General features: G+C 39.5%; 1 long non-coding RNA gene across 1 annotated transcript; it reads right to left on the bottom strand.

Moving 5' to 3' along the window:
* Positions 1-977: 977 nt before the first annotated feature.
* Positions 978-4851, bottom strand: LOC309662289. Its single transcript, XR_014264617.1, has 2 exons — positions 3466-4851; positions 978-1854 (listed from the first exon to the last, which is right to left on the bottom strand). It is a non-coding gene; the product is annotated as an uncharacterized lncRNA (long non-coding RNA).
* Positions 4852-8397: the final 3546 nt, after the last annotated feature.

Genomic DNA, 8397 nt, shown 5'->3' with positions numbered 1-8397 from the left:
AATGTAACTTTTTCAATGAATAATCTGATCTTTAATGTTGAATATCCAGCCTTTATTTATCCAGTAAAAGGATTTGAGAAAGTGCTCCCTCTTACGAGTCTTTATCACTTAAAAGACAAAGATAGGCAAAGGTCAGTTGTCTTCTTCTAATATCAGTAAGTGAGGATTTCCCCTTTTCTGGGTCTTATTTTTAAATGTGTAGATCTAATATCATTCTTTTTAGAGGACATATTCTACTGCTTAATTGTAGAAATATCTGATTTTAGAAGGGGCTAGCTGTGGAGTTTCACCTACATGAAATGGGGGTTATCTTCTGATGACTACCTTAAAACATCCCTTACATTATTTACAAAATACGTGTCTCATAGATATAACCCTGGGCGGTGACTCTTACACACACCGTGTTTTGAGGAACATTGTGCCAAATTGAAAGACAAGGTAAATCTACAAGACTGAGTGTATTGATCAGGGTTCTCTAGAGAAACAGAACCAATAGCATATGTAGAGATATTTAAGAAGAGATTTATTATGGGAATTGACCTACATCATTATGGAAGCTGAGCTATGCCATGCAACCTCGAGAATTCCGAATGCTGATAGTATAAGGCAGTCCAAGTCCCAACTGATGGTGTAACTCCCAGTCTGAGACTAAAGGTCTGGAAACTGGGGTGTGGGGGAAATTGGTGTAAGTCTCATAGTCCAAAGGCCTGAGAACAAGGAGCTCTGATGCCCAAGGGCAGGAGAAGATGGATGTCTCAGCTCAGAAGAAAAGCAAGAATTTAACCTTGGGACTTCCCCGGCGGTCCAGTGGTTAAGACTTAGCCTTCCAATGCAGGAGGTGTGGGTTCAACCCCTGGTCGGGGAGCTAAGATCCTACATGCCTTGCAGCCAAAAAACTAAAACATAAGACAGAAACCATATTGTAACAAATTCAATAAAGACTTTAAAAATGGTCCACATCAAAAAAATCTTTAAAAAAAAAAAAAAGAATTTAACCTTTCTCCACCTTTGTGTTCTTTTCAGGACCTCATCAGATTGGACGATGCCTACCTGCACTGGGGAAGATGATCTTCTTTACTAAGTCATTGATTCAGATGCTAATCTCTTGCAGAAACACCCTCACAGATAAACCCAGAAATAATTTTACCAGCTATCTGGGCATCCCTTTGCCCAATCAAGTTGACTTGCAAAATTAACCATCACTCTCGGCAGGTCCCTAACAGCAAGTAGGAGACACAAAAGCAAATTTACCACTAAGCTAATGAGACACAAGATACACCAACTCTCACTTGCACAAGGGACCTTCCAAGGCCCTGGACAGAACTATAACAAAAAGTATGGTTCATATGCTCCTGTACAAGTTGTTAATGTAAGATATTTACTTCCGATTGGTCAAGACTGCTGCCTCTTTCCACTTTAATTTATCCTCTTTCATATTCCACCTACTGGTTAGAAGTATTGTAATGTCCAAAGACATTTTTGGGATGTAGTTAAGGGCAAATTAAGTTGAGGTACCTATAGTTTGAGTTTGGCGCTGTGTGTTTATTATGGTTCTCAGTCGACTATTTCCTGGGTAAAGGCAAGATGTTGCAGCTATTCCAAGGGCAGAAATGGCTCTCAGGAATTCTTCCACCACCCACTGCACCAATTTACCAAGCATCTGGTTATGAACATGCCTGACCAAAGGTTGTATCGCAATGTGAATGTAAATCATGTCCCTGGCACTATGAAAAAGTAAAAAAAGGAAAGGAAACAAGACTTGAAGTCCACAGAGGCTGGAGTTTATCTGCGTAAAATCCTTCCCATCATCAGACATGCAGAATTTTAAATGAAGGATTTGTTTCTCATTGATACCTGGTCAAAACAGAAGTTTTTCACATCAAAAATTTTCAATAATGCAGTGTGTTTAAAAAATATATGTATATGCATACATACACACAGAAATCACATGAAATCATCTGTAACAGGTCAATATGAGGGAAACTTGATAGAGGTTTTCTCAAATTCAACACAATAATATACATTTTCATCGTTATCATTAACAAGTTGCAAAGCTAAAAAGTATGTTTCCTGAAATCTCTGTAATAGAAAAACAAAATTTGATTAATCATACTAGGTAAATAAATTCCCAAGGGCTGCCATAACAAAGTACCACAAACTGGGTGACTTAAAACAATAAAAACTTATTGTCTCACATCTTTGGAGAAATTCCAGAAGTCCAAAATCACGGTGATGGCAGGGTCACGCTCCCTCTGAAGCCTCTGGGTCAAGCTTCTCTCTGGACTCTTCTAGCATCTGGTAGCCCCAAATGTTCCTCGGCTTGGAGCAGCATCTCTCCAATCTCTGTCTCCCCCTTCACATGGTCTTATCCCTGTGTTTTTGTGTCTTCGTTTGGATACCCCTCATACTGGCTTAAGGGTCCACCCTATTCCAGTATTACCTCATCTTAATTTAACTAATTATACTTGCAACAATCCTATTTCCAAATCAGATCCCATTTTGAAATACTGGGTATTAGGAATTCAACATAATCTTTTTGGGGGGACACCATTCAATTCATAAAATAGAGAAGTGACTAATTTATCTTTTAATTCTCTCCACAGAAAAAAATGTTCCTAAATTGTCATATAAAGAGGTGATGAAAAGTACTCAGTCAAAAATATTGCCCTCCCACTCCTGCCCGCCTCCCAAAAAGATTAACAGAGGTGTATCAGGCACTTAATTAAGAAGGCAATGTTTTCAAAACTCTTTTGTGTTATTTAAAAAAATTTTTTTGAAATTTGTTGTGATTTCTTTTTTGTTCTAACAAAATCACTTTTATACCTAATTTTTATTCCTAACTGCATATCCTTTTTTCTTATAGAAATCCCACGCATTCAGAAATTATGAGATTCAAGTCAAAACTTGGATCTACCTCTAGGGGTCAGTACTTCGTTCCTATTTGCATCGGGTGTCTCCACGTTATCATGCTTCCATGGTCTTAATGCTTGGGGCATGAGGTGCTGGATCCTGCCATGCCTGTGCTCATAGACCTGCCATGGCTGGCTTCTACCTCACCACATGAAAAGCTGAGGTCTTCACAAGGTTACGTTATCTATCTTCCTCCCAATTCCTATCATCACCTTCTTCTACCCCATGACTCCTTCTCCCGCGTCTGTGCTCAGCCCTGTTCTCTCTGCTTCCACATACTTACTATTCAGACAGTCTGGCCATCATGCCTCCAGGCCCCCAGCCTCGCCACGCCCTTTGCCTGGACGGCTCTGTCCCCAGTTATGGGAGCAGTTATTGCTTTACTTCCCTTAGATTTGTGTTCAAGGGTCCACTTGTCCAAGGGGGACATTTGAGCAACCCCATACCTGACCTCCACATCAGCACACCTCAGCTCCTACACAATTCCTTTTTAGCTGTAGCACACAACACCATGGACATACCAAATATTATTAGGTTTTATCAGCGTACACATACCATGCATCAACTTGTGTAACCAGAGACTGTCTTTCACTCCCACTACTGTAAACACCACGAGGCAGGTCTGTTTTGATCACTGTTATGTTGTCTTCCAGAACTGCATAATAATCAGATGCAAATTAGGGGACTGATAAATACTTGTTGATGAATGAGTCATAGATTTTTGTTGTTGTTGTTAAGATTCAACCAGAAATAGAAACCTTACCTTATGTGGGTGTTAGGTTCTCAAATCAGAAAATGAGTTGAATTGAAATGTGATCTATATGGTCTAATCTCATTCTTCTAGTCATACGACACCTGATGTTGGCTGTCAATGGGCTGCTGTTTGCTCTTATTTTTCTTTTAGTGGTTTTCGGTAATATCTATTATTATTATTGTTATTATCATAATCATCATGACTGTGTGTATGTGTGAGTTATGCCTGAAGAGAGGCTGCAGCGGAAGAGGGTCCTGGTCTTTCCTGGGAACCAGGAGTTAATTATCAGAATAAATAATTGTCACTGTTTGACCCCCAGACTCTCACAGAGAGCGGGATTATGGCCCCTCTGTGCTGCTCGTGCTCCCCAGGAGCTGTCTTGTTCAGGATTTGTGTCTGAGCTGCTCTAGCAGAAGCAGTTGTATGAGGCAGCAAGCGTCTCTAGGTGCGGCCCCTTGTTATTGTCCTATTGGCTTGAATCAGCATTAATTGCTTGGAAAATGAAGGTTCCATTTGAAGAGACACCTGCAGGGTTTCTAATGCTCGTTTTGGTACCAATTCAAGCTGCTTCCAACCATGGTTTCCAGAGAATAATTAGGCTTCAGTGCACCATCAGGTTTCACCATCATTCATAATGCCAAGAAAGAGACATGGTGTCTACTTCTGCAAACACTTTTCATCCTGGTGGAAAGTCGTTCATCTTCTAAAGACTATGACATAAAACTGAAATGAAAATGTTTGTATGATGAACACCTAGTCTTGTGATTTTCTCAATTTTGCTTTCTGTTAAGATGGCTTTGTATCAGAAGCATGGATTTTTAATGCCTGTGAAATGAAACACGTTTTGCTTTTATTTTATTTTTACTGTGGTCAAGTTACTTAATTTTCGCTTCTTGTGCTGACCCAGTTAACTTGTGTCAGGTTGTCAGTAGTCTCTGTACTTATTTTGATCCCTTCAACTCCAATTCCAAATATTAATTACCCTTCTAACATATTATTTTTGAGGGAGCCAGAGTGAGATAAGAGCCTGAAAGATTGAAAGTGTACTGTATTGATTGTTCTTTTAAAAAAGGGGGTCTGCTTAGGCTGGGGGTGGGTACAGTTCTGATGTTAGCAGCACACAGCACAGAGAATGTAAGGGAAGCACTGAATGAATCCTAGAATACACATAAGGTATTTTGTTTATTTTGATTATGTTCTAAAAATATTTTTTTAAAAGTATTTATTCCTTTTAAGAATGATCGGTCCTATAACAGAAAATTAAAAACCAAAAAAATGCCTTCTAGGAGTTGCTAAAAAGTTTTTAAAGTTCTTATAGTTTCTAATGTGGAACCACTGTGTTCTAGGCTGGACTAACCAGTTAGGAAGGGGGTGACATGTCCCCAAGACGGCTCTCCTGATTTGGGGGCAGGAAATGGTCACCAGAATGGTTGGGATCCAAATCTCATGCAGCATGAAAATTTTTTTTTCTTTTCTGTTTTCAGTGTGGAAAAGAAAAAGAACAAAAAAAATGGAAGCATAGTGATTATAAGAGGCAAATGCTTTAAACACTTCCTAGAATTATCGATCCTATTCATTCTCTGTTAGGAAAAATTGTCCAACAAAGTTAGAAAGAACAAAACAGTATCTGGTAAAACCATAGACAAACATCAGTGTAAACACTAAAGAAAAGAAAATAGCTGACAACTCAGATCCAGGAGATCTGAGATGGATGGAAGTGTGCCTTTATAGCAGGCGTAGATAAGCACTGTTGTGAAAGGGGTGGGGATGGAAAAGGAGAACCTTCACGATGCCTCAACAGGCTATGCTTTCTTGGGCACCTCAGTTTCAGGAAAGAATTCATAAGGAAGAGTCAAGGATTAGGACACTGATTCCATACACCTATCTGTGCCTGTGCCGACCTTGGAGAGTCTTGTGTAAACTCAGGACATACACCCAGTGTTAAGAACCCCCGTTCTAGAAGCATTATGTCACCTGTTTGATAAAAGCCCAGGTAGTCATTTAACTGGCTTTAGGCTTTGATCTAGTCTCCATCTAGTCTAGATCTGAGATAATAAGTAATATATTGACATCAGTGAGAGGGAGTTATAACCACCCCTCAGGGCTGTGGGGAAGCTTAAGCAAGATAACTCATATCATACATTTCGCACAGTGCTGGGCACAGCTGAGTGTTCAATAAATGGTCATTAGAACAAACAACAAACAAAATGTACCTATAGACAGACACACAGGTACACACACATATTTGTGTGTGTGTCTATAGATATATAAATTCTTATCTTGAAAAGCATATGTTATGAATCAGAGGCAGTCCGACATACATGCCATTTTACATTCACTCATGCTTTCTAACTCAAGGATCCCAGAATATAGACTGCAGTTTTGCAAAATTACACTGATATTCTTTTGATCTGTGCCTATTTTGTAAAACAAATCCTTGTAGGGACCCATAACCCTTTGAATGTTTTTTCACAATCAGCATCTTCTCTACCTACAGACCACCAAGAGGTAACAGCACAAATGTGCCCTGTCTTTCATACGGATGCAAGCACAGTCTTTTCAACTTATTATGTAATGTGTAATACCAGCAACGTTTGACTGGAGATGATTCTCATTCCAAATATTTCAGATAGCCAGCAATGATAATAAAAACATATACTTTAGAAAAAATACATTCAGTTGCAAGGTTCATCTGTGTCAACATGACTGTCTTACCAGCTGCCTAATTTTAATGTGATAAAAGTTCTCTGCAGCATTGAATGAAGGTAGAACATGCAAAACAAAGTGTCATGAGAGAAGGTCATCCTTGTTTTCTTTGTGCCGACTGTTTCCAAGTTGTGTGTCTGGCTTGCATGTCCCTAACATCTCCTAAGATCTTCAAGACTTGGGATGCTGTTGGAATATCATTTTCATTTGTGGCCCAAAGCCACCTTGAGAATTACGCATGCACTACCATCGTCAAGCTGAGGCTACTCTCAGGGAACCGTGTTCCCACAAGTTGCTTTTAGATAAAATCACAGCTTTTGGAGCTGGAGGGGACCTCAAGGATGCCTGCTTCCAAGCAAGGATATCTTCAACTTCATCTTAAAGCCTAATCAACTGAGGCTCTAAGGAGCCATGACAACTAAGTGTAATGTGCTGTCCTGGGTGAAACATAAAGTGGAAAAATAAACACAAAAAATAAAACATAAAAATGAACGGAATCAAAACTAAGGGAATCTGAGAAAGTATGGACTTGAGTTAATAAGAATATAGATGACCCTTGAACGAAGCAAGGGTTAGGGATGCCGCCTCCCACACAGTGAAAAAGCCACGTACTGCTATTTCTGTCTCAAAAAGAAAGGAATTGATAAATGACTAACCCAAGGGCAGGAAGCTGAAACAGTTTGGGTAAAAGCAGGACTCAAACCCTAGTTTTTCAGATTCCACATTTGTGATCACTAATCAAGGCCAAACTTTTCCACACACTTAATTTAAAGATCTGTAAAATGAAAATACAGGTACTATATTTATTGAAAAAAATCTATGTATAAGCAGACCTGCAGAGTTCAAACCATGCTGTTCAAGAGTCAACTGTATATCCATATTGGTTCAATAATTGTGACAAATGTACCACATTAATGTGAGATGTAATAGTAGGGGAAACTGTGTGTGGGGTGCATAGGAACTCTGTACTATCTGCCCATTTTTTCTGTAAATCTAAAACTCTCCTAAAACAAAATGTTTATTAAAAAAAAAAAAACATTACTCATTTCTGTATTCAGAAAAGGAATTACAAAACTGACCTTTTATTCTAATTGGTTATGGTCACTTTCATGTTACAAATGCTTAAAATATCAAATGTGCAAATTCCTTGCTTTGCAGTCTGTAATCTCCATCCCTGCTGAAATTATTGATATGTCTGGCCAGAAGGCAAACAGGATCAGCTATGGGCTGACCACACCCAGGACTGTGTCTATGACCAGGCCCCTGGCATCTGAGGGACGTGTCTTAACTAAAGATTCTCACACCCTACCAGCTACCAGGTCCTTGCTGCCATGACTCCCTGCCCAATAAGCCTCAGCTGGTTTTCCCTAAAACGTGGGCTCCTCATGGGAGTGAGGAAGCCTCCATGGGGGTGGGGGGTCATTTGGGCAGGCTGCTCCCTTGGGTGCAAGGAAAGCTACAAGGACTTGGATAATTCTCCTTGTCTCCACATCACTGAACCTGAACTTGCATGTCACCTATTGTCAGGAAATCCTACAACACTACACTGTAAGACGTATGCTCCAGGTGACAATGGAAAGTTGGGGATCTTCTAGCAGAGGAAGCAGAAACCAAGAGCGAGGAAGTGGCTTGTCCCAGGTCACAAAGTCAGCCAGTCCAGAGCTGGAAGCAGAACACAGGTGTCCAGATAACTCCAATGCTGGGGAAGTAACACCCAGAAGCTCTTATTTTAAAACACACGTGTAAAATTGACAGTTATGGAAAAGTGGAGAATCATTGGCTATTTTTGCTTCTTTTATTGTTCCAGAAAACTAATGAATTACTTTTTGAGATGCCAAGTTAAATCCTCTTGGACTATCAGTTAAAATTTCCTTAAGTTCACAATTATTTGGGGAAAAAAATGACAGCTGGTTTTTCTGTTGATGGTATGTTTTCCAATTTATTCAGCTGCCTGAAGTCTATATAATCCATAAGTCAAATAGGAAAATGTAATTGAAATTAGAAAAGGTTTTGAACTAAATGCGAAT

Source organism: Balaenoptera physalus (genome assembly GCF_965194825.1).
Source record: "Balaenoptera physalus genome assembly, chromosome: 6".
NCBI classification, from domain to species: Eukaryota; Metazoa; Chordata; class Mammalia; order Artiodactyla; family Balaenopteridae; genus Balaenoptera; species Balaenoptera physalus.
Note: the sequence above shows the minus strand (reverse complement) of the source record. Positions and strands in the feature narration are given on the sequence as shown.